At 43.5% G+C, this 27,480-nt stretch overlaps 1 protein-coding gene and 1 long non-coding RNA gene across 12 annotated transcripts in view; one reads left to right on the plus strand and one right to left on the minus strand.

Moving 5' to 3' along the window:
- Window positions 1-27,480, plus strand: part of SEMA6D (semaphorin 6D) — a 326,428-nt gene that overhangs the window by 263,325 nt on the left and 35,623 nt on the right. The window contains exon 1 of one of the 11 annotated variants that reach the window (XM_075007262.1): window positions 19,141-19,405. The exons of 9 other annotated variants lie outside the window; for them this stretch is intronic. The gene's annotated coding sequence lies outside the window, so the exon portion shown is untranslated. Of the gene's footprint in view, window positions 1-19,140; window positions 19,406-19,430; window positions 19,796-27,480 lie in introns of those variants that run through there. One more of the 11 variants, XM_075007260.1, reaches the window with a different exon arrangement.
- The window catches only part of LOC142019894 (uncharacterized), a 73,843-nt gene continuing 71,527 nt past the window's right edge, over window positions 25,165-27,480 (minus strand). The window contains exon 7 of the long non-coding RNA XR_012647216.1: window positions 25,165-25,989. This is a non-coding gene — a long non-coding RNA (uncharacterized LOC142019894). The remainder of the gene's footprint in view (window positions 25,990-27,480) is intronic.

Genomic DNA, 27,480 nt, shown 5'->3' on the forward strand with positions numbered 1-27,480 from the left:
TCCCACTGGGGGATGTAGGTCCCCGCCTCCACCCGGCGGCACAGGCCTGAATTTCTGAACATCCGGGCGTCATGGGTGCTGCCAGGCCAGCCAACATAAATGTCCAAGAGGCAGCCCCGGCTGTCCACCAAGGCCTGAAGGACCACAGAATGGTATCTCTTCCTATTCAGGAGGCGTCCTCCGCTGTGCTCCGGGGCATGGATGGGGATATGGGTCCCATCTAGAGCCCCAAAGCAATTTGGGAAGCCCAGGCTGGCAAAGCCCTCGATGGCAGCATCCGGGTCCCCAAGCCACACGAGCCTGTGGAGGAGCAGGGCATCGATTGCGCGGACGACCTGCAGGGGAAGGACATGAGAGAGCACCGGTGAGGGGTGTGCAGGGTGTGTCTGGCCCTCCCCCCCGGCTCCCGCCCCCAGGGCTCTTCCCCCCAGGCCTCCTCCCCCCGGGTCCTCTTACCTCCATGAGGACAGCCCTGACGGTGGCCTTGCCCACGCTGAACTGCTGCCCTATGGATCGGTAGCTGTCTGGAGTGGCCAGCTTCCGGACAGTGATGCCTACCCGTTTCTCTACGGTGAGGGCATGTCGCATGGGGGTGTCCTGGTGTTGTAAGGCAGGGGTGAGCCACTGGCAGAGCTCCAGGAATGTCTGCTGGCTCATTTGGAAGTTCCAGAGCCAGCGGTCGTTGGCCCACTCGCCGAGCACCAGCTGCTCCCACCAGTCCATTCTGATGGGGTATCTCCACAGCCAGCGGTGTGTGCGGCCGGGGGGGGCGGGTCTGGGAAGGCAGCAAGGTCTGGGGCTGCTTCCTCATCCCCTGGGGGGCAGCTCATCTTCCTCAAATAAAAGATGGTCAGCTGCCTCCTGCATGGCACTGAGCAGGGCAGCCACTGGTCCTCCAAGGGCGGTGTGTGGGCCTCTGGCTGCTGCTGCTGCTGGGGGTCCATGGTGCTTCACGGGGTGTGCGTGCCTATGGCTCTGCAGACCGCGTGCTGTGCAGGCTGAGTGTGTCTGGGAGGGGCCCTTTAAGGGAGTGGCTTGCTGTTGCCCCGGAAGTGCTAGTCCGCCCTGTGACCCTATCTGCAGCTGTTCCTGGCACCCTTATTTCGATTTGGGCCTCTTTCGTGTGTAGATGCTCCCCTGCAGCGCCTATTTCGATGTAGTGCTGTCCAACGTCGACTTTGAACGTCGACGGCACCAGCCCTGGAGGATGTGTAGATGCTATTCGTCGAAATAGCTTATTTCGATTTCGCTACATCAAAATAAGCTATGTCGATGTAGCATCCCAGTGTAGACGTAGCTCTGGTGGCATACCCTTATCTCCCTGGATTTTATTGGATTCTGAGTCTTGTTCAAAGTATTTAGCTAACACTTCATACATCTGATGAGGTGAGCTGCAGCTCATGGAAGTTTATGCCCTAAAACATTTGTTATTCTTTAAGGTGCCACAGGACTCCTCATTGTTTTTACCAACATTAGTATGCCACGCTTACATTGGGAGAAATTCTTCCCTGAGATATTCATGCACATCTCCCATTGATATCAATGTGAGATAAATGGAGGTATCTATGGGAATGATTGCCAATAAGGCTATGTCTACAGTAGCAACTTTACAAAAACTACTTCTGATGCAATATTCCATCCTCCACAGTAGGAATGAAGGAAGTGTTAATACAGCCAGGACACTAACATTTTAACTACTGTATAATCTAACCTTGCTTACAACATTCTCCCATTTTGAAAAGCTCCAGATTTCCTGGTTTTCAGTGTTACAGACCTTGGAGCCAATCAAGCTCTTATCAGAGTTGATGGAAAAACTCCCATTGACTTCAACAGGAACAGGGTCTTTTGCTATGATTAAAGTTTTAGGTGAGGTTATAAACTCTGTGTAAATAATAATGAACTGTCATACAATATTAAGTGCCAGCAAATCAGTCAAGTCATTTTCTTAGACTTACTATAAAAAGGGATGTGGCCTTGGGTGTAGCAAGTATTAAAACTAATGATAAAGTATGATGTATTCTGGCCTGGCCTTGAAAGTCTGGAGCTACTGCAGCTGCTGGTGCTTTATACTACTGCACATCCTGTTTATAAACAGCTGGCAGAAATATGTAATTTTCTTTGATTTTTAGCTGTTTGCTCTGGCTAATTATGTATGATTGTGCATTGATTTGTCTCAAAGAGAATAACATTTTTTCTTCAGCTATACAATTCTCCTCTCACTAATTGATTGTGGTCATCTGCTGTGTACAAACACTGAACAGTGATTTCTCAATAACCGTGCTAAGAATATGAAAATCTCTCTATTCTGGTTGGTTTCCACACCAAGACTTTTTCAGTTGTTTGGCTGACAAACCCGGGGCTTATCACTTTCTGCAGAGCAAGCAGATAACGCCAAAGTACACACGCAAAGAAAAAATGTTGTGCAAAACCAAAGAAAGCCAGGCTGTCAGCTTGCTGGAAAAGAATCATTATTAAGAAAGGGAATTTAAAAAACAAAGTTTAACTCAGTTACCTTCTTCAGAGGGGCTGTGCCCATTTGTGAGTATTACACCCAGCGGTAAGTCTTCCCCATGGCAATAAGCCTGGCAGTGAGTGTTTGCAGGGTGGGCCATGGATGAGACACATTCCCAGAAGGCTTCAATTTATGCAACACACACACACTCAACACCACTTTCCAGTACAGTATTCAGCTACACTGACTGTGCCAAGTGAAAGTGTTTAGGAAAGATTTTTAAAGGAGTGCTGTCAAGTAGCTTGCATCTTAAAATATAGATATTCTTTTTAAAGGGACTGTTTTAGCATCATGTACATAAATGTCTCTCCAAGTTTCTGCATGTTTTACACCTTTAGATACAGACCCTGCAAAGGTCTGTGCACTTAGGTAACTGTACACATTGTTAATAGTCACACAGGACACAAGTATCAGAGGGGTAGCCATGTTAGTCTGGATCTGTAGCAGCAACGAAGGGTCCTGTGGCACCTTATAGACTAACAGAAAAGTTTAGAGCATGAGCTTTCGTGAGCTTTCTGAAGAAGTGAGTTAACTCACGAAAGCTCATGCTCTAAACTTTTCTGTTAGTCTATAAGGTGCCACAGGACCTTTCGTTGCTGCTACAGGACACAAGAAGTCAGTGGGCTTTGTGTCCTGATCCTGCAATGAGTGTTGGCATATTCTAAGGCCTATGTTGAGCCCCCTTCAAGTCAGTGGAGCTCTGGGTGGACACATATGCCTCCTGACTCACCTCTAATTACAGATGGGAGCCACATGCCCAAGTTTAGCAAAGCACTTACACATATGATTGTCAAAACCACTTTAAATGGGACTTTCGCATATGTTGAACATTATTAATCAAGTGCCTAAGATCTTTGTTGAACTAGGTCCTCAGTGAGTAAGTTTCATCTGAGCAAGGACTTCAAAATTGGTCTCAGTCTGAATGGGCAGAAATCTGTATATGATTTCTTAAAAATGTCAGTTAAAGCAACTTAAAATATGCATGAATGTTTTGCCCTGCAATTTTGGAAACAAATACAATTGCATTGTGCTTGGGTGGGAACCAAAAATGAAATGTGAAACTGACGAATCTAACTGCTCAAGTGCAAAGTAAACAGACAATAAAACTGGAGTAAAGTCAGGTATTTAAATATTTGTCCCTTTTGCGAATCTAAGACACTGTGGGTCACATAAATAAGGAGGTTTTTAAATATAACTTTTATATTGATATGGCTTTATTTAGAACTAGGTGATGCATAAAAACAGTCAAAATAAGTTTAAAAGTTTAAACTTTGCAAAATTTCTCTAATTATTGATAACTAGTTTCCATTTTGCAAGCTACATGAGTTTGGAAAACAATGGCCTCATCATTGCTTCAAAAATACCATGAAGTTCATAGAAGGTGTATGAGGCTATGCTGCATCTTTAAGCTCAGCCTCATGCGTGATGCCTTGTTACACCAACCCAAGAGTCACTGGGCCTCCCCTGTTCCCCTTTTGCTTTAGTGTGAAATAAGTTCTGGCACCCCTTCAGAATGGCTTGGCTTATTTTTTCCCCTTGCACTGGTGCAGTTCTGCTTGTAGGTTCTTTGAGGAGCGGGGAGCGGGGAAAGTACCACAATAGTGCAGAGAAATGTGATGCAAGAGGTTGTTTTTCTCTCTCTCACTCCTGATTCCATATATGATCACATAAGGACCAGTCACGATCTTGGGCTTGACAAACATTGACCAGGCTTCCCCAGGCTGTGGGTTGAGGAATGCTAATTTTGCACTGTATGCACAGAGAAAATACAAACAGCTATGTGGAGTGTTCTGTGAGGTTCTCCAAAAGCCTGTGCCAGCTGAAGTCTCTCTGCAATGACTTCTCCTTGGCACCAAAGGCAGGTTAACTATCTCTGCCCTCTCTCTCTGTGTCTCCTGCTGCAGCCCAGACATCTGGGAATTGCTGGGTAGGAAGCAAGGAAATGGCTGCCAGCAGAGATCCCTTAGACACCCAGAGGGATAGGGTTAGAGGTCAAACTACCATGCATTCATACAGATATCACCTTCAGGCTCAGGTCGTCATACACTCATATCCACTTCACTCAGAAGAACCGCCATCCACTCCAGTCAAACCCAACCACACCCAGTTCAAAGCAAAACAAAAGCCCTCCCTCTACCCAACTGCCATCCAGGTCCACAAGCTCAGCTGCCACCCCATTCTGCAGATTATCTGTTGATAACAGCTGCAGATTGTCAAAAATAAACAGGGCAGTTAAACTTCTCAAAGGTTAGAAGAACTTTTTAAGAAATGTGTACTTTGTGTAATGATTTCCCTGCATGATAGCAATAATGTGTGGCTGTGAGTAGTATACTTACAGATAATGGCTTTCAGCTCTGGTAGACACTTCATCTGGCAGCCATTTATTGCCTCATAGACTAGTCACAGCTACACATTATCACTTAATTGTGCTGAAATGATATAGGTTTATCCAGTCAGAGTGCAGGACAATACAGAATTACTGAATCACAACTGTATGCCAGTTTTCAGTTACCATTGAGTAGGCACTGCCAGGCACTGTGATTGGATACAAACTGCAGCATGTTTAACCCTGAACATACTGTTTAACCCTGCGTATAACACTGAACTCCAACTGGTTACTCTGCGAGCCAGTCATGGGCACTCCCAAATTCTCAATATGCCCAGATGGCAGAAATTAAATCTTCAAAGACAGTCATTTACTGGGATTTGCATACAAAATTAAGATAATGGTGCTTCTTGTTGATAACAATATTTATCTGTCATATGGCACATCACCTCATAGCACGCCACAAAATAGAGTATCTTTACCTGTATTACAAAAATGGAGAAACAGAAGTCAGAGCAAGAATCCAAGCATCCAGACTGAAGGCTGTACAAATTGAACCTCTCTAATCCAGCATCCTTGGGACTGGATGAGAGAATTTGCTGGACCACGGGAGGCCAGTAATGTCTAGCAGCATTACCAACACTTCCACAGCTTACTGGGCTCTTAGGGGATATTTAAGGCTAAATTACAGCTAAATAACAGTACAGAACACTGAGAGTCAGGACTGGTGCTGGAAACAAACTTTATGGGACCATGGGAAACTTGGCCACACCCTTGGTAAGTGGTCTTCCAACTATTTAACATCCTACTGGATTATGGATGTTGCCAGACAAAAGCATTCCAGATTAGAGTGGGTCAGCCTGTACTGAACTATATTGCTTTCTTTCTTTGTGAAAATGTCTAAAAACTGCATGACTGGAGTTTATCTAGCCTAGGCATCAGTTATTGCTTCAAAAAACACTCAAGTGATCATCGGTCATTTATGCTCACATAAAAAACTGTTTCATCATTACTGAACCAAATTCTGCGTCAGTTAACACTATACATTAAAGCCGTCATGGTAGTTTCCTTAAGAATAAGGATTTCTTTTTTCTGGTTTCCTTGGTAAAAATTTTCTTTTTTCCATGCTGTTCTATAATGTGCTCAGCAGACAGTGGCCATCCTGCACGCCACAGGTGGCAGTGTCTCAGGGGTGCTTTCAGAATTAGCTTTTAAAGAGCTTTGGTACTCTCCATTTGAAAGTGGTTGTCTTCATGTTAAATGATATTATTACATGAGCAGGGCACTTGCAAGTAATATGTTAGAAAATGCTCAACCAATTTAAATGGGCAATGACGTTTTTATGGTTTGAGCTTTAGAAAGGCAGCAGGCTAGCTGACCTGCATCCTGTGTAAACTCATGGTTCAAGAGCATAGCTTGAGATGTATATCAATGCAGAATTAGCCCCGTACCTTTTCCAGGTTATGACTCTCTAGGTGTGTTTTTACATTAATTTGATTACAATTTTATTGCATTGCGAACATTTCTGCATCTGTTTCACAGATATCAACCTTTTAAATTTTATTCAATTTGCATTGATTTTTGCTGCACTTTTATAAGCAGACATCACACATCTGAGCACACACAAAATGATTACTTAAGTGATAATTTAAAAATAATGGATGTACATTAGCACATGAATGATTAATTCCCCTTTGTGAGTACAAGCATCCAGGCTATGGCTCAGTAAAATATTGATGGTACCGAGGAAATGAGCTGTTTCTTAATTTAGTTTTATTCTGGTAATGTGTAACTAATGTTGTTTCCTTCTAGCAATATGCATTTAGTGACTCTTTTAAATTTTAATACCTAGCGATAGCTAAACTAATAGCTGTACAAGGATATACAGGGTGAATTTTTAAAAGGTATGGATATATTTAACATACATTAATTTGGGGCCTTCTCTAGCAGATATAATACTAAAAAGCTGTAGAAAGACTTGATAAAGCCTCCATACCTGAGCTGGGTTTTGAGTAAGAAGCCAAGATTTGCCAAAATAAATAGCTAGGAGATCTGCTGAAGGGTGGAAACTTCATTATAATAACCCTCCATCACCCTCATGGAACACAAACCCAAGTTTACCACATGGTTACCTTAAACAGCGGTGGGAATAACTTTACCTGTACTGTCAGTAGAAATAGCAGAGCTCTGGACTCTAAACAACGGACACAGGTGTGCTTCATCATCTGACATTTTGACATTCTTAAGTAGGAATCCAGCTCCATTTACTCAAAGCTGGTTTACAGATTAGGTGTCTGATATTCCTACCCTCTTGCCCATCTGTTAGGCTGTCTACACTAGAGAGTTTTGTCAACAAAAGTCACGCACATCTACACACAAAATGCATTTTGTCAACAGAACCAGTCGACAAAAAAGCTGGGCAGATGCTCTGGGGCCTTTTTGTCAACAGAATGGATCGAGAGATTGGTCTGCTTTTATGTGTAGATGCAATCTGTTGACAGACGTTTTGTCGGAACATTTCTTCCAACAGTAACTTCTGTAGACAGATGCTTCTAGTGGAGACGTAGACTTAGAGTGGTAATTGGCCCACCGATGTGGTGATGTGATAGTTTTCATTTGGAGTAGGTGCCATCTAACAATGGGTTTAGATAAGGCAACAGCTGACACTTTCTTCAATAGGCTCTTTTTGGAATGGGAACACAAGTGGCATGCAATGCGAAGCACCCAAGCCTGCATTTACTGAATCAATAGTAAAAATTTCATCCAGTACAATAGGACAAGTTTGGCCAAAATTAGAGCCATTAAGAAAGATTGCTTCTTTTTGCACTTAGGGGCTGCGGTTTATTATGAACAGCTTTCTAACCATAAAGAGCGTTAAGTGCTGGAAAAACCTTACCCAGGGAGGTTGTGGAATTTTAAGAACAGATTAGTTGATAGTCTAGGTATACTTGGTCCTGCCTCAGTGTAGAAGGATAGACTAAATGACTTTTAAAGATCCCTTTCAGCCCTACATTCCTATTACACTGAGTGAAGATGGGAGGGAAGGAGCTGCAGAAGATGATGCAAACTTATGCAAATGTAGTGCCCATTTATAAAAAAGGAAATAAGAACAATCCAGGAAACTACAGACCAGTCAACTTAACTTCTGTGCCAGGAAAGATAATGGAGCAAATAATTAAGGAAGCCATTTGCAAACATCTGGAAGACAATAAGGCGATAAGTAACAATCAGCATGGATTTGCAAGCAACAAATCATGTCAAACCAACTTGATGGCTCTCTCTTTGATAGGATAACAGGCCTTGTAGGTAGGGTGGAAGTAGCAGATGTGTTATACCTAGACTTTAGTAAAACATTTGATACAGTCTCAGATGAGCTTCTTATAAACAAACTATGGACATACAACCCAAACAAGGCTACTATAAGGTGGGTGCATAAGTGGTTGGATAACCATTCTCAGGGAGTAGGTATCAATGGTTTGGAGTCATGCTGTCAGGGCATAAAAAGGGGGTTCTTCTGGGGTCAGTTTTGGGACTGGTTCTGTTCAATGTCTTCATCAGTGATTTAGATTATGGCATACAGAGTAAGCTTATAAAGTTTGCAGAGGATACCAACCTGGGAAGGGTTGCAAATGCTTTGGGGGATAGGATTATAATTCAAAATTACCTGGACAAACTAGAGAAGAGGTCTGAGGTAAACAGGATGAAGTTTAATAAACAGAAATGCAAAATACTCCTCTTAGGAAGGGACAATCAGTTTCACCCATACAAAATGGGAAATGATTGTCTATGCAGCAGAACTGCAGAAATAGCTCTGCGGATCATAGTGGACCACAGACTGAATATGAGTCAACAGAGTGACACTTGCAAAAAAAACAAACATCATTCTGAGCAGAATAGATAAATATCTGTCAGGGATGATCTAGATCATGCTCGGTCCTGCCATGAATGCCATGAGGGGACTGCAACTGATGACCTCCTGAATCCCTTCCAGTTCTGGTATTCTGTGATTCTATAATTAAAGGAGCAGGAATATGACAGTGCTAAAACTCAAAATTGGTTGCTCTTGTGTTTGCCTCCTAGATGATGCACTGGTAGTACACGACTCATGCCAAGTCTTAAATGTGTGGTTTATATGTGTGTACTAATTCATCTTCTATAAATGGAACTTTTTTATTTTATGCTCATATTTACATGAAGAACAGAAAACAGAGAAAATAAAACCTTTCATGTACAGTTCTATTGTAGCTATTCAGTGGAAAGATTTTTGCATCTGAATATTGAACTATACCAAACAGAACACTGATGTTCATTCAAAACTAGAAATATTTTTTCCAAGCAAAGTGTCATGTCAGATAAGGCCAGCAGTGCTGAAAAATAATTAACAAGATCCACCTATGTCCCTAAGGTATAATGCTATATGATAAGGTCTGATATTGACATGTCAAGGAGTATAATACTAAATCTGAAGCCTACTGAATAATGCTAAAGGCAAAATCTCATGTCATTACTGATTACATGAGTACTATAAACATTAATACGTGTTGCAAATGTAAGTGTAACTATTATCTTGATCATCTATTTCCAAAGCTACACCTAGACAGCTAGGTTTAGCTAAGTGTACTGTGAGGAACATGGAAAAGACTTTTCGTAGTGGTTAAGCAGTTATAAACTAACACGCAGACGATTTATTCTTCTGTCTTTTCTGGTGGTACTAGTTAGACATTTTCTAGGTATACTGCATACATAAAATATTTTCAATTTTTTGGTATTTACTGCCCTTGGTACATAGAGAGTTATATAAGGCATGCACACACAAAAATCTTAAGTCTCTTTAATGTAATGCAAAAAAAAAAAAATCCTCCAAATACTACATAATAACATCAGCTGTCATCAGTGGATTCACCTTTGTGTAGAATCTGAAAATTGTTATATGAAGCCAAGCTGATTCCTGGTGGATTTTGTGGCATCTGGCATGAGTAATATGATACTATTGCACAGATAAATTAATCTGATAGTATTTATAACTGCCGTGCAATTGCCTCACCCATTAACTCCCAGTTTTGGCATGAGCAGTGGGTAACGTAGGCAAGGAAAAGCACTGCCTCCCTGCAGACCAGCTCCCCTTCTGGCGGGGGAAGGCTAGGGATGCGGTATGGCAGCCTGGCTCTCCTCATGGTCAGGTAAGGCTCTGGACGTGGTGCGGCAGCACAGCTCCCCAGCTGCCAGGCAGGGCTGTGGCCGTGGCAGCTGAGCTCCTCAGTCTCCAAGGAAGTGATTCTGTGTGGCCCGAACACCTGCCAGTCTAGGGGCCTGCAACTCCAATGGCTGGATGAAGGCTGAAAAGAGGTGATTACTCACCTTACGCACTAACTAATGTTCTTCAAGATGAATGTCCCTGTGGGTGCTCCACAGTAGGTGTTGGTGTGCAACTGCACTACTGATCAGAGTCTTTCAGAGCAGTGTCTGCAGGACTGCGCAGGCCTCGTGTGTGGACCATGCACCCTTGGTGGCTCACTATTGCGTAGGTGTGGCCCCCCTCTCTTTCAGTACCTTCTCTACCATCCCCAGCCAGAGATGGAGCTCTGCAGTGTTCCTTGCAGATTTCTCTCATTCATTTTCCTCGCCGTTAGATAAGTACTTGTTCTCCACTGTTCTTTAGATAGCTACTATGCCTAATTTTTATCTTCCATTGGGGAAAAAGATGCTTTTTCTCCTCTTCTTTTCCTATTATAGTTAGTGGTTAGGATGCCTGGCTCTCTAGGTTTTAAGTGTTGTAATTCATGCAACGACGCAATGCCCATATCTGAGGGGCACTTGCAATGTGTATGTTGCCTGGTGGAATTTCATATTCCCCATGTGTCCTTGTTCCATGCTCCAGGCACAAGCTCTCAGGGACAGAGATCTATGAGTTAACCTGATTCTCCTCAAAAAATCTCTCCATCCCTCTTCAAACCCCCGTCCTGACCAAGTCAGAACAAATCAGTCTACTAAAGGCAAAAAATCTTCAAAAAACCATACCACCTCAGTACCGCAAAAAGCCTAGCCAGCAAAATGGAACTCTCACACTTCCTCGGTGCCAACCCCAGCACTGGTAATGCACCTGAGCACTTTTGGTGCTCTGGGCATCTCTGGTGCTGGCTCAAACTGTGATATATAGCAATTCTGTGCAGAGGTGACAGGCTTTGAGTTACCTATATCACATATTACAGCACTGCCCAGCACTGAAACTGCCACATCGCCACCGCAGGCACCAACACGAGCACCAGCCATTCCCTCGGCATTGACTTTTGACACTCCTCTGGCACCACATTTATATCACCACTATCATTGGCACCAGACAAACAAACAGCACCACAACTTTCTTCTACACAGCTTCTTACAGCACTGTCTACTCCCATGCTGCAGTTCATTCACCACAACATCCCTTTAGTCTCCTCATCTTTTAACAGCCCTTCTCTAGTGAAGATAATGATGCTGCAGTGCCATGTTCATGAAACAACACTCTTCCTATGGATTAATCTATGTTTCAGCTCACGCTTGACCCATACCCACGAAAGTCAGAGATTTGACTCCCTGCTATCCCTGGATGCCACCCCCTATGCCATACATAGCACAATGGCAATGTTGGGCCCCTGATCTGCTCATTATAAACGTTGGTCGCACAAACACCACTCTGTCCCTCAAGAACTATCCTCGCCTCCTCACTCTCCAGTAGCCCAACAGCAATAGGATGAGATAGATGATACTGTACTCACCTCCAGGCCACCAGACACTAACTTGTCTTCCTCCCCAGACAAAGCAATCATGCCTTCCCGCCCCACTGCCACAGATGACTTCCTCCATTTCCAAGAGCTTTTTAAGGGGTGGCAAAGGACCTCAACATCTGAGGAGGTGTCTGAAAAGCAACACGAACTTACCAATATATGACAAACAGCAATGTCTTCTAAGATCCCTTTCGAATCAATCCAGCAATCCTGGATCCAGGATTTAGCAGAGGCTTGCCACCATACCACCTACATGTAAGTGATCAGAAGATCTGAATTCCTATTCACTCGTCCTGTTCCAGATTTTCTGGTTGTTGATGCTGCTCACCAGAGAAGGAAAAAGCAACAATTTTGATCCACACTGTCAGATCATGGTAGCAAGCACATGAACCTTTTCATCTGCAAAGTTTACACATCATCCATGTTTCAATTTTGTGTGTCTAACTATACTTCCCTTATTAGTAAATACAACCATAAGAATTATTCAAAATTTAATTATTTCATTAATGGCATCCCGGACGTGAAAAAAGCAGCCGTTCAAAACAGTTATAGGGAAGGGGTTTTATTCTCATTATTTTCTGACAGAGAAGAAAACTGGGGGATGACACCCAATTCTTGTCATCAGGGCCCTCAACAAATACATGAAATACCTATAAATCTATAAACTCAGTTTGTTAAAAATTCCAATAAAAACACAGTACAATTATTCTTAAATATTCTTATATTCATCATGTCAGATAATACAGAATAAATGAAGGCCGGATAATCTAGGTTCTTGTTTAGTTAAAAAAAAATAAAAAAATGAACAGAACACTAAGGCCATGTGTACACAAGAAGCCTCTGTTGACAGAAGTGACTGTTGGAAGGGATTTTCTGACAAAACGTCTGTCGGCAGATTGCATTTGCACATAAAAGCAGCTCGAAAGAGCAATCCACTCTGTCGACATAAAGCAGCCAGACTGCCACGTCCTCTCTGAACAGGATGGTTAAGCATAAGCTCTGCAAACTGGGCTGCCCAGTGAACTGGAAGCCCTGTCTCTCGACAAAAGGGCCCCGGTGCATCTACACGTCTGTTTTGTCGACAGAACTCTGTCAAGAGAGGCATTATGCCTAAACAGGGAGAGGTGTAAATAACACTGCCAATGGATGTGCTGGGTTTAATCAACAATGTGATGACAAAGCACATTTGCCATGTAGATGCTCTGCGTTTTTTTATGGCAAAAGCCTCGTTTTGCCAGGAAAAGCTACATGTGTAAATGTGGCCTAATACTCTCTGAGACAGGACAGATGAACTACAGTCAGGGGTTAACTCCAGTCTTGCAAAGAAGCAAAGAAAGGCCTTCCCTACTCAAGGTCTTAAATTGAAAGTTCAAAAAAAGTTTCTATTTGCCCAGGTCTCTTTAAAAATTAATAAATTATAGCTCTATTTCAGCCAAAATTTGTGATCTTCACAAAATGTATTTCTTCCCAGCTAGTCTGCCCATACCATATTCTGCTTCTGTTTAGGTTATCTTACTCCATCTGTCAGTATTATTGCTGATGAACATGGCCTCCAAAGGCAGAGATGACTCGTAGCATGTGGGAGGTGCTCCCCTCTTCCTCACCAAAATTTTAATTGATAAATGGGGGGCTCCTCCCTGTTCCTCTATGCGACACTCCTGCACCCTCCCCCCTGCAAGCACCAGTCACCTATGCCCAAGTGTATGGCTACCTCTAAATTCTTGGAGCGGCTTCTTATAGGGCCTGATTCTGCTTATTTGAATAAATGTGCACTTCAATACTCACTTCAGTGGCTGTTCTTGGAGCATGAAGAGAATGATTTAATTCACCACAGCTGGAGTTGGCCTCACTTCATTCAGCTGGGTCCCTGACAGAGCCTGCACTGAGACATGCAGCTGGACTTCTTTGCTCAGCGAGAGAGTAAATCCTCTCACTGCCAGCCACTGGAAAGGGCCTATAAATGCTGTTGCACGTAGTTTATTTACAGGGTGGTTCTTTTTAAAGGGTGAGGAATTATGTAGTTTTTACCACTGCAACGTTCTTTGCAAGGGAGCACCCAGGCAGACATTTTCTTGAAAGAATGTTTGCTTTGCACTTCATTTCAAATCGAAAAGTTCAAGGGGAAATGGTGTTTGGAAAATCTATTTTGCCAACTTCTATAGACTTCTTTTTATAAAAGCTCAACATTGTGGCTAGTGCTGGGGTCTGACTTGAGAGCCTTGTTTTGTTCACCGTTAGAATTGGTTTTATTCTCTTTGACTTCTAAGCACATAGACTTCATTTTAGGCACTACGCAATAAGTAAAATACACAAAACAAAAATTTACGAACAGGCCAATGCCTTCCTCCATCTTTACTCAGGCAATCTTCCCTCTGCAACCAGCTGAATGGAAATAATGTTCAATGGCCGTGTGAAAGTACGGGAGTGGAAATTCCTTGCCATGAACCACCTGGCAAACAGCAGAATCTTTGTTAGTTACTAGCTGACCAGGAGAGTGGAACAGAAGATAGGCCATGATCTCTTTTACCATATTTATTTTTAGTACTGTGTTGCATCCACCTCCATCTAGTGGACTGGGAGTGTGGCAACAACTTGGAGGCTGACAATGTATTCAAGATTATCATTTGACAATTCCAATATACCGTATTGCTCTCCTGCATTCCACACACATTGCAAGACCTACTGATTTCAGTGATTGCCTGTGTAAGGAATGAGAGATTGGACCCTCATCACACTTTATATTTCCAGATAGTGTAGGTGCCTTCACATATTGATGCAATATAGTTCCTATAGAAATATATAGTTCCTTATACAGAAACCCCATCCACTTTATCCCCATGCCTTTGAAATGACAGGTACATCACCTAAGGCTGCCACATATATGAAGACACCAGGCATGCTAGAAAAACAGAAAACAGGAAAACAATTATTTTAAAGTGAGAGTTTGACAGTCAGAAGCATTTTAAACAACACTTTCAACACAGCCACCATGAAGGTGCTAAAAATGTTACATGTCTATTAGACATTTTAGAAAACTGTAGTCGCTTAAGAAATTGCTCCCATAATTTCATAATGGGAGTCATTACAGAAAATGTAAGGAAATACTTTTGTTAATGTTGTGGAGAACTATGCTAATGTTCAAGGTGGATTGGATACTATTTAGAGATAAAACTGGAATCTCTACCTTTATGCTTGCTGTTGATGCTGCACTTGATATATAAATGTTTCCCATTATCCATACAACCTAGAAGTTTTATACTAGCAATTTGCTGCTAGTTTATTGCTTTAAATGACTGGCAGTGTTCCACTTTTGACTAATATTATTGGAAATCCAGGACTCAAGGAACAAAAGCGTCTGGCCCACTTGTAATGCTCTGACTGTCAAGCAGAGGAATTTAAATCCTAGGCTTACCTTACCCAATCCAACAGGAGCTGGGAGCCCTGAATAGGTAGCACACTCAAGTCTGAGGACAGAGCATCTCCACTCTAGCAGATTAAAGCCTGATGTTAATAGATTCCAAAGGGAAGTCTGAACAAGCAGCAACAAACAGGATGATGGGTGTGATGTGGATTTACAGGGACAGGAGACTAAATCAAGGAAACCTAAAGGCTTCCTAGCTATCCATCTTGCATATTAATTCCCTTTTAATTTTGTACAAGGAAAAGGTCAGATTGAAACCCCGGTAACTATCAGCTGCAGTCTGTAAGTCCACACCCTTATAACAATTATAAGAAATATCAGTTTGGGTTTCCTATTTTCAGCATGTATCCTTCTAAAAATCCAGAGAAAGGCTTCAAGAAGAGGGCTCTTTAATAATCAATGCAGATGAAAAGACTATTTTTCCTTGAACTGCTCTGCATTTGTTCATGTGGAGTTCAATATACATGTCTGTGACTCTCAGCCCCGCCCCCTGGTACTGCTCCCCAGTGTGATATTGACTGGGGCTAATGCTGCATGAAACCAAGAGCTGCGTGAAAAGAATGTTTTGTAGAGATCAGTATAAACTAATATCAGTACAAACTATTATTTACTGCCGCTTTGGGGGCTTGGGAATTAGTCACTAAATATCAGTTTAAATCTAAAATTGTCAGCCCTACTTTCAAGCAGTCATAATAACTTCAATCTATTTAATTTTTTTAAATCTTTGTTTATTATGGTAGTGTAAGTCATAATGTATCTGTTCATTTTGCAAGGATGATTCAAAGGCAGTTAATACAATAAAAAATGTGCACATCTTCACAGTAATTAATTACATAGCTAATAGTTCTGTACAGTAGGGAGATGTCTTTTAACTCCATTTAAATGTATTGGATTAGGAGCATTTGCTGAAAGAGAATAATAGAAGAAATGGTAATATTTTTGTGATTTGACCACTGCACCATAACTGACACCCCTATTATTACAGAAAATACAATTGGACTTAAAATGAGCACAAGCCATCAAACATCAATTTTACATTTTATCCGGATGCCATCCTCTCCATGTGGCAATGTGCTGTGATACTAGTTCAGCACTGATTTGGACAGCAGAGAGAGACCCACATTAGTTCCTGCATTATGTAGTTGTTCCTTACCGTCATACCACCAAATTGCCCTGAATTCCGTGGTCTGCTAAGCAAGTGAATGCTGTGTACAGAGCAGTGCCAGTTCTGGCGGTTAATCCTATCCCCCGGCAGCCAACCACCATGGGTTGCACACAGCAGGGTCATCTCAGGACCTGAGACATCCCCACCTGCACCACCCCTGCCTCCATTCTACTCCCTCTCCTGAGCAACATGGCCTATTAGACTAATAAGGGGCCTGTTGAAGGCAGTAGAGGGCAGGCTCCCACTCCCACACTGTCACCAGTGGCAGTGGAGGGAAACAGAACAACCTAGCCCCAGCCCGCTCCACTCCTCTGGCTCCCAGCCACATCATTCTGCTTCCCACTGCAAGTGAGTACAGGGCAGGGGGAGCAGTTCCATCCCTTCCCTCAAGGTCCCTCCCACAAGCAACACAGCTGGGTGATGGGGTTATGGAACAGACTAGGCTGGGTCACTCTGCTTCCCAAAGCTACCGGTGAATACAGGGGCAGGCCTGACCCCTGCTGCCTCCTATCTCTGCGCTGCTTCTGACCCCCACAGCTCTGCCCCATGGCTCTGAGCACAGTCCCTCCTGCAGAGGGGCCACACAAGGGCTTGAATAGGGAACCAAAATTTCTAGGGATGGCTCTGAGGAACATCTTCTGGTGTTATAACAACATATTATCAAATTTATCCAGACAAAGTGCGGATTTAAAAAACTGGTCTCTGATGCTGATATCTGGAATGGTAAAGGCCAGATGGTGAGGAGGAAACAGCTCACTAGAAGTCTTCCTCCCTTTTTGGTCACCTGAGTTGGGGAGCATGCAGGCAGCCCAACTAGTGCTTGTGTCTGTGCTAAACTTCCCATGGAATTTACTGTAAAGTAATCCTTAATTTCAGTGCCATGTAAGCTGTTAACGATCACTTACAAAATACTTGAAGAATAATGTTCAGTATGAAAATACTGGTACACCCTTATGGACTGCAGTTTTACTAGTAAAACATGGTGGCAGGCAGTGGTCAGCAACCTTTCCGAGGCAGAGTGCTGCAATTTGACCTTTTGACCTCTTTGAACAATCCGCGTGCAGGTGATACTTTTTAAAGTCACTAATAGTCCTCCTTACAACAGCTTCATTAATAAATAAATAAGGATGCACCGCTTTACCATCGAGGTGGTGGTTGGTAGCATTAGCTGGTCTTTTATTAATCCACAGGTGCAATGGCTTGAAGGAAGCTCCCGGTTGCAGAGGGGGCAGGGGCAGGACTGAGCTGCTGCCTCAGATGCTGATGAAAATTGGCTTGCATGCCACTCTTGGCATCCGTTCCAGGGTTGCTGACCCCTGCTGTAGGGCATTCAGAGAACAGGCAGACTTACCTCCTCACCGCTTTTAATTTTTTGGCATGGCAGTCTGCACAAAGGAATATGAAAGTTCTGTGAAATGAGAGAACAGAGGGTCTGTGCAGACTATATGCTTCTGAATGTAAAAACTGCAGAGAGATTTAGTGAACTCAGTCCTTCTCCTTAATGAGTCACATTGCACACTATAAGCTTTTTCTGCCCTCAGGTCTGCAACTTGATTCCTAATCAAGCCAATAATCACCATCCCAGCATCTTCAGTCAGCGTGCAGTTTTTAATTCCTGCAGCATAGGGTTGTTCCCTGAAAGCAAAAGGTAATGTCCTTACACCTCCAAACAGGCAAAAGCTTCTGGGTCACAAAATAGCTATGCTGAGTGTCTGCTCTAAAGAAGCCTGCTATGATGTAGCTTTCAGCCTGTCGCCACCAGAGAACATCAGAGTAAAACAGACAAAGAATTGATTTACCAGAAATGGCCTATTCCCATGACTTGAGAGGTGGTTTTTTTTCTTTTGGAACAGTCACAGAAGAGAATTTACTGTGGGCCAAATCCTGTAGTATTCATAGAACATACTTAGTTTTCAACACACAAAACTTCCAGTGTGAAGAGAATGTGAATTTTGGCTGAGTACAGACTTGCAGGATCAGCCCAGCATACTTTTTTTCAGTTTAAGTAGCATCTACTCATAAATTCTGTAGGGGAGCAAATTAGAAGAGCAGTTCAGCCACAACCTGCAGGGTATGTGCAATTGTTCAGTTTCACAACTTTATGTGCACCAGCTGGGGTAGATAGTTCTACAGCTTGAGAAACTCATATGTTTTCCCAGTGACAAGCTGTGAATTATTTTTAAGATGAAATTATTTCCCCACCATAAAAGAGAGCACAGATGATAAAGGCTGGAATGTAATCCCTTTTTTTCTTTTCTTTTCTTTTTTTCCAGGGAGCACCAAAAGCCTCATGTCACTTTAGGCTTTAAGTGATGCATATTCCATCTGAAAATTAAGAAATAAGAGCTGACTCCTGGAATTAATTTCTAAGATTAAAACCTTTGTTTCAGAATATATGACTCTTTTTCTGCTGATGGGCTACTTAAAATGATGTCACGTCAAGGACATCTTTTTTCTTCCCCTCCTTTTTTGCTGTAAAACTGATTTTCATTAATCTGCAAAATTACACTGTACTGAATGGCCTTCTTTCAAAGTAGACATGAGAGTGCCTGCGTGAACACACAGGAAAAAGATAAAATGCTATTTGATTGCCTCTTCCCAGCTGTTTACCTTAGAGGTTCTAAAGTGGTGGTGTGATGGGGAGGAAAGAAATTGCCTGACCAAGAAAAACTCAGGCTGAACTTTGCTGGAAGGCTGTGCATGCAGATCCTTTTGGCAGCAGTTGTTTGTCCTCAGGATGTCTGAAATAAGCCCTGCATAATGCGGAGAGGAGGGGGGAAGGAGAGAGCAGACTCCTTCATGACCGCTGCACGCAGCTAGCCAGTGTGGCTGAGGTGCTTGGAGCTGGTGTAGCAAGCTCCTTGGAGGTGGGGGGCTGAGGAGGAGGAGAGGCCACTGAAGGGTCACCGAGCGCTGGGGGCCTCAGCAACAGCAGCCAGTGAGGGCGATCAACCCAAACCCGCCTGCCTGTGCGAGCCTAGGGGGTGGGACCCTGGGCTCCAGCCGCCTGATCGTTGTGAGGGAAGCAGCCGCTCTTGATGGATTGACTGGAGATGGCTCGAATTACACCCTGTGCTGTGCTCGCGTTTGTTTTGCTCCCGGTTTGTCCTGGCGCTGGCGCGTCTCGGGATTACGACGGCGAAGCCCGCAGCTAGCCCCCGGCGTGGGGTCTGGGGGTCGCGCTGTGCCCAGCTCGCTCTCCTCCTGCTCTTATGAGGTAAGAGCTGCATCTCCAGCCCCTGGCGCTGGCAGCCCCGAGGCGGAGTGCGGCTGCTGCCGCCGCCGCCCGTGCCTGGGCTGGCTGCAGGGGGCCCAGGGTAGCGGGCTCAGTTCGCAGCGTGCCTGGCCAGGCTGGCGGGTGAGGGACAAAAATAGGCTGAGCCCAGGTTATTTTTACTTGCCTGTTGCAGGCTCGGCTCGGCTCGGCCCGCCCGGGGGTGGGGCGGGTAGGGCGGGGCGGGGGGACCGAGGAGGAGACGGGGAGCGGGTGAAAAGTTCCCAGCCTTTGCAAGGACGGTCCCCTCGGCGCGCCCGTGGCAGTCGCGGGGGAGGCTTCGCCGCGCACGTTGGCCGCGCCGCCCGCGGCTGGTGTTTATTTTGGGCAGAGGTAGGTGCGTCCGAGCCGAGCCCAGCGGGGAGGTGCCACCTGGAGGCCACCGGCCCGGAGCGGGGCTGGGCTTTGGAGCTCTGCCGGGCTGCGCTGGGCGCGGCGTGGGAAGGGCAAGCCTGGCACCGGCCTGGGCACCCGCCTCCCGAGAGCCCCCCGCCGGGCTCCGCGCAGCGCTGGGGCGGGAGGCAGAGGCGGGCGCTACCTGTTGCTCGAGCGGTGCCCGCTCTGCCCTCTTCCCCCCCGGGGGCGAAGCAGCCGGTCCTGCAGCCGCCGCCCCCCCACCCCTAGGGAAAGTCCCCAGTTGGGCGCCTGCCCCGCGGGCTCCCTCCTCGCTGCCCGCCCGGGCTCCTCCGCGGCTTTGAGTGTGCGTGTGAATCAGCCAGTGGCGTTAATGCGGGACACAGCGGGGCGGGGGGCGCAGGGAATAGTGGGGTGCCGGGAGCCCAGCGGGGCGGGGGGCGCAGGGAATAGTGGGGTGCCGGGAGCCCAGCGGGGCGGGGGGGCAGTGAATAATGGGGTGCCGGGAGCCCAGCGGGGCAGGGAGCGCTCAGAGCCACTGACCCTAACTGGAAACCTGGGGCAGAATGGGACTCACTCAGAGCTCAGGGGTAACTCCCCGCTCCAGCCCCCCGGGCAGCGCTTGCCACGCCCGGGCTAGCAGTGAGCCCCGAAAGTGCTCTGGTCCTCTGCTTGGCAGCGCCAGCCGGGCTGCTCCATCTAAGTCGCAGCCGGATCAGGCTCGTGTATCCCCGTTAGAAATGATTTATTGGATAATCTTGACCGAACCTTCCTGGTTTCTCCAGTAGTCGGTTCTCGTCGCGCGTTGGGAGCCAGAGGGAGCTGTATTTCAAGCTACCATCAATTATGGATGGAAACAAATAAGAGAGTCAATTCTGCATTATCCCTTTGCCATGGCAGGAATAGCTTAACCCTTTCACCCTGCTCTGCTGTTGGCAGCAGTGTTTGGTTTAAGTGTAAAGGGGGGGAAACTTTGTTCCTGCTTTGCAGCAACTGGCACATCAGCTCACACAGAGTAATTAGAATGCAGCGGCCTTTATTATTTATAAAACCTGGACTGAAATGAAAGGGCTCGCACATAATTCTAGGTGGAGATCATGGCTGTGTGTGCTTTGGAAAGGATCTTTTCAGATGCCTGCATGGTGTTTTGTATTTTATGTCTCCTGTATAAACATATCGTATGGCTGGAAAATGCAATTAGATGGTTTAAGCCTCTGAATGTCTGTAATTTCAAATGTTAACCCACTTGTTAGCACGCATGTAGCACTCCAGTAAGATAGAGGAAACAGAGTTTCTCTGGTCGCCAAATTGTTTAATGCTATTGGTCAAATTTTGCAAATCTTCAAATCTATGCAAAATTTGTATCTAAATTAACAACATCTACACACATGTGCAGAAGACTGTACTTAGTCTGGTATGTGTTAGCAGTAATTTGACTGTTCATAATGTATACCAATGTGTTGTAGTACTTACCATGCAATCAGTATCGTAGTTTGTATCTATGCCCCAGACAACCACAGCAAACAATCTAGAAAATTTGCAGCAAAGAACTGTCACTGAAAAATTAATTGTCCTCGATTTATGTAAAATCTATGACATTTTGCTTTGTTATTGTCAGGGGAGAAAAACGTCTGTAGGAGAATAACTTTGCCTCTGCTTTAAGTTGTTGTTGCACAGAAGCATACAAGTCTTCTAGTAATAGTATAATAGTGACAAAAGGCTTCTATTCAGCTTTGTTAATCTTATAAAAATCTATCCATCTGTAATACATATCTATCTAATTTAATAAATGAAGCTGTATACAGTCATGTTCAAGGTAGAGAGTGACAGGCATATTCTGTTAATGTTGGCAGTTATTGTATAAACATTTAATCTGACTTGAACAAATAGAAATTGCTAGATGAACCCTGTGATTTTTTTCTCCATATAACCATAAACTTGAACACTTTTTATATACTTAGCTGTTATACAAATGGAAGGAAGGAGTTTCTAGTAGGCATTTACTAGCATTTTTAAATAGGTTGAATTTGTTGTCCAAGAGACAGCCAAAAATGTAACCCAGAAGCTTTAAATTGGGTTATTTAACAGGCTGCATACTTTCATCTGCATCTTTAGTTATGTTGAACTACCATTCTCCTTCATTTCCTGCAGTCTTGTCCATTTCTGCCAGGGATGCAACAAAGATAGCATCATCTAACCACGCTCTGTGTGATGCCGGAGGGTGTGCTACCAATAAAGTGACCAGCCTTGTCACAGCTCCACAAGCCAGCTGTGTAGCTGCATTTGTTTCAATCACTGATGCCCTTTTAGCTGGACCATGTAATGTATCTGCCTATTTGTATGTCTGATTTGAACTGCCTGTTACAACAAACACTTTACCCCTTGGAACCTCTAGAACTTTGATGTAGTCTCACAACGTTCACACATTTAAAGGGAATGCTTAATTATGTGTCTAGTTTCTACCTGTAAAAGGGTCCTAGCTCAGATTTGTACTGTCAAGTGAGACAAAGGATGTATGTGAAGAAGTAGAGTACTAGTAAAAAGTCATTTAAAACATCTTAAAATACAAGGACTTGGTCCTGCTCACAATGATGGGAAGAGGAGTTTTTCCATTGGCTTCAATGAGAATAGGCTAAGGCCCCCTCCTGCGTATATTGTGAAAAAGGCTGAAAACCCAAAAACAAAAAAAACCTCTCCAGTAGGAAGTCACATGAAGAGCATATGTGGATATCTCCAGTTCTCACCAAGCCTGTTGTGAGATTTTTTTTTAAGTAACTAAGTTTCAATTTTTGTCGTTGCCTGGTAAGACCAACGAAATACTTGCATTATTTGCTTATTACATAACTGCTGTCTAATATTTTCCCCTTAATATTTAATTTTTTGCTTAGATGGATAAATACAGAAGATTGAGAGGGGGCTCCCCTATTTCCTGCTTAGCAACTAAATAAGGAAATAAGGGGTGATCCCATACTTGTTCAACATACTGTTAAGTCCAGTAAGAAATGTAAATATACATGCTATATGTAATTAAAACAATTCAAATGCTGATTTAATAAAAACTACAGTTAGAATGGTTAGAAGAGATTTTTTATGCATCAGAAAAGCTTGCTGCCATTACTGTTAGACTCCATCCGAGCCGTTTTATTAAGTTGTTACTTAGTCTGTGAATAGCTGCCAGCTTGAAGTTCAAGTTCTCATGTCACATGAAAGAAATCATCAGTGAAATTCAGATTGCTATCCTTATGATGCTGTTTTCAATAGCTGTGTGTATTGTCTGCCTTAGCCCACTTTCTCTTGGCATGCCTTGACAGTAGTTATAGTACAGCTAATAACAAAAGTTGATTCAGTTTATTCAAACAAGAAAACTGTTAAATTGTCTAACTTCCAAAGGCAAATGTTTGTATAACTAGAGAGATCAAATCTGGAGTGTACATATGTAACATATGAGGTGTGTTTATTTCCCTAACTTTTCTGTTCCATTAGGCTTTTGTTAACTAACCTAGATTAGCATTTTAACAACCCTGAAGTGAACTTCTGCCATTCTTTCTACTTGGACACTGTGTGTAGATCATCCATCATTCTGTCCTTGGCCACAACAGGCTACTGGCTCCATAACCATTGGAGCTACACAGAAACCATCCGACTGTGAACAGCACAGCTGGCTACAGCAATTTTTTCTTCCATACCACTGGCAGCATTGTCTGGCTATGGTAACTAAAGTTAACATCCAGAACATGAAGTCTCTTTTTGGTTGGCAGGTTTAGTCCTGCCCTGAGGCAGCTCACTGGCCACACCTGCAGAAAATTCACAAAATGGCTGCTAGAAATGAAAGGCACCAAAGGACAATTTTTTAAAATCTGGCTTTGAGATCCCAATCTGTTGCTTAAAGAATGGTTATTAATTCAATTATTACTTGCTTGAGAACATTTTATTTGGATCCTGCTTGGTTTCAATTTGGAGATTACAGCATATTTGAAAAGGATAAAGTAACTGATCTTGCTTTGACTCAGCCAGTCAAACTGCCAGAGGGCACAGAAAGGCGAAGAATTCTTCCATATATTCTGCCTGTTATTGCAAAAGTTCTTTTTTTCCCACAATGGAAAACATGTGATTTAACAGAATTAGTGCCCAGAGTCTAATAGTTGCAACAGATGCTCCTCTCAGTTTGTTTGTGCAGATTTAGGTATTTAATATGAAAGAACATGAATTCCAGTATTTATTGCTTTACTCCAGAACTGTGCTAGGCATCTCAGGTAGCCAAACATAATCAGAGCTCTGTTGTAATCTTACTTGTTGCGGAGTTAATGTAATTCAAGCAAGTTGGCCAAACACACTGTCTGTTAGTGGAAATCCATGACTTTCCTCCTAGAATCTAAAATGGTAACAGAGAGGTAGCTGTGTTAGTCTGTACTCCAACAAAACAAAGCAGCAGAAATGTAGCACTTTAATAAAATGATTTATTCAGTGATGAGCTTTTGTGGGACAGACCCACTTCATCAGATCTATTTCATTTCCAATACAGACTGACAATGAAGTACAGAGGACCCAAAAAAAATTGCGATAAAAACTGACAAATCAAATAGGTTTGAAGGAAGGGGGTAAAGGGTGCGGGGGATGTTAATTGTCCTGTCTGAGATAATTACGAGCATCAAAGGAAGGGAAGCAGTCCTTGTAATACGTGAGGTAACTGATGTCTCTGTTCCTACCACATGTTAATGTGTCAAATTTGAATATGCACTCTAACTCACAAATCTCTCACTCTAATCTGTTGTTAAATTTTCTTTGTTCCAGGACACAAATTCTCCTTTCTTTAACAGAACGGCCCACTCTGTTGAACTGTTCATTGACCGGCTTGTGTGTATTGAGTTTCTTGAGGTCTGCTCTGTGTCCATTTATTCTTTGGTGAAGGTTTTGGCCAGTTTGTCCAATGTACATAGTGTCAGGGCATTATTACCACAGTAGCATATATAATGTTGCTGGACGTGAATAAGAATGTGCCTTTGATCTTGTAACTAACATGGTTAGGTCCAGTGATGGTATCCTCAGAATAAATATGTGGACAAAGTTGGCAGCAGGTTTTGTTGCAAGGAAAAGTTTCAGGATTTATATTCCTGTGGTGTAGCCTGTGATTGCTGGTGAGAAACTTTCTCAGGTTAGGAGGCTGTCTATAGGAAAGGACAGGCCTATCATGTCGGGCCTTCCGGCGTGTAGCATCATGATCTAAAGTAGGTTGTAGATTTTCAATGATGCATTGCAGGGGTTTGAGTTGGAGTCTATACGTGATGACAAGTCGTGTTCTGTTGTTGGTGTTCTTGGGCCTATCTCGGAGTAGCTGGTTTCTGGGTTATTTCATGAAAAAGTGAGATCAAGAAGTGTTGTCACAAAAAGGGGGAAAGCAAGGGAGAGAGTAAGGTAGGGAGAAAGTGGAAATATGGGAGGAGCATGGGATTTAAGTAAGCAAAGTGACATTTGTTCTGTCCAGAATGTTGAAGAACATTGTAAATTAAATCAGTCTCTAGACAGCTTTGATTTATACAGTTAAACAGCAGATTGCCCTTGGTCTGTCCGACCCTGGGAACATTACAAGGATCCTATTTACAAACACGTATTGTTCTTGAATAATGGGTCATCACTGAATAATGTTTTTCTTTTCCCCCTGTCATTTCTGTACAGGCTTTTCTTAAACACAGCCCAGGCAGTTCTTTTCTTTAAATGAAATGAAATAATTATGACAATATCCCTTCTTTAGTATCTTCATTTGTAGTAAGGTACAAGATCATGTCCCAGGCTCTCCCATTGGAAGGATTTCCCTAAGAGTTTACAGTGCCATAAAACAAATGGTTACTTACCACATTTTTCCAAAAGCATCTCTGCATTAGAGCCTTACTGAGAGTCACTTACCCCGTATTGGCATGCAAAGATCCATAGCTTGCTCTGATCCCTTTTCCCAAGGATATTTGTTGGCACCACCGCTGCAGCAGTTATTTGGGCCCTAGAAATATCGCCCCATGGACCAATGGTGTTGCTGCTATTCCACTATGTACTATCACACACACTTGTCATACAAGCAGAAGAAAATTCTCATGCTCACATTTGAAATCTTCCTTCATTCCTCCAGTCAAGCAATATCCAGGCACCAGTATGCCTGTGTGTGCTTGGCTTTGGTCTGGAGTCTGTGGAGAAAAGTATGGTGTATTTAAATTTCTAATGTCGGAATGGCTATGTCTACACTTACCAAAAACTTCGAAATGGTCATGCTAATGGCCATTTCGAAGACTACTAATGAGGCACTAAAATGCACATTCAGCACCTCAGTAGCATGCTGCCAGCCGCGGCACTTTGAAATTGCTGTTTCGCTCCCACGCGGCCCATGTACACAGTGGGTCCTTTTCGAAAGGACCCCCACCAACTTCGAAATACCCATATCCTATCCGCTGATAGGATTAAGGGGATTTCAGTGTTGGTGGGGAGTCCTTTTGAAAAGGATCCCTGTCTGGATGAGCCGCGCAGAAGCGGAAGGCAGCACTTTCGAAGTGCCGCGGCCGGCGGCATGCTAATGAGGCACTGAATATACATTTCAGTGCCTCATTAGTAGTATTCGAAATGGCCATTAGCATGACCATTTCGAAGGTTTCTCCAAGTGTAAATCTAACCTCAATATCTAGATTCAGATAAACAACAATCAGTTCAGCATCATTCACCATTCCCTGCAGTTGGCTAGCAGCCAACTTTTTTTGCAAATATACCGATTCTGCGTATCACCACCTAGGGTAAGGACACGAGGTGAGAGGTATAGGGATAAGCATGTGAAAGTTGTCAATGGTGAAAAACCAGTGTCCCCAGGCACCTGATGAAAGGAGTAATAAGAAAAAAATCATCGTACAGAGTTGACTAGTGTAGTTCAATTTGGAAAGATCTGCTTCTCCATGACAGCTCCTTAAATCCAACACATGAGTATCGAAGATTAAGACACTTGAAAGGCGAGTCATTTGTTTTTGCTGACTAAATCATATACTTTCATCATGAAAATGCTCTACAAATATTTTTAGCAATACATTTTTTGATTTAATGATAACCTGGGGCAAGGATAATCAAATCACATGCTTCAGGGATTAATTTGATTCCCAGCAGAGGTCAGGATGAAGTTTTTTTGCTGTCTATACACAACTGTACAAGTTTTTCAAGGTGTGCTGTGGACGGTGTTCCCCTTCCCCTGAAGCATCAGGCTTTGCTCCCTGCCCAAGACAAAATACTGGGCTTGATAAATCAGTGGCCTGGCATGGAAAAACAATAGTCATGTGCTTATATAATTTTTGAAATATTCAGATACATTTGTTTCATGCAGGTGTACAGATAGCTAAATACACATGCTTGTGTGTATTTTGTTTGGATCAAAAGTAGTTGTTCATTCACATGGGCCTAAATTCATCTCTGTGCTGGTGCTATTTGAAACATAGTCGCTGCGGGGAGTTGATTGCACCTCCACTGTTTGTGGTCTGCTGGAAACATGGAGGGGGAAGAAGAATGGGGTAGTGATCAGTGTGTTAAGAACTTAGAAGACCCAGAGTCTATTATTGTCTCTGGTACAGGCTTCCAGTGTGACCTTATGCAAATCAGTTACCTTTGTGCACTTCAGTTTCTCACTGAGTATAGTTTCTCTCTAT

The sequence above is a fragment of the Carettochelys insculpta genome, chromosome 12 (assembly GCF_033958435.1).
Source record: "Carettochelys insculpta isolate YL-2023 chromosome 12, ASM3395843v1, whole genome shotgun sequence".
Lineage (NCBI taxonomy): Eukaryota > Metazoa > Chordata > Testudines > Carettochelyidae > Carettochelys > Carettochelys insculpta.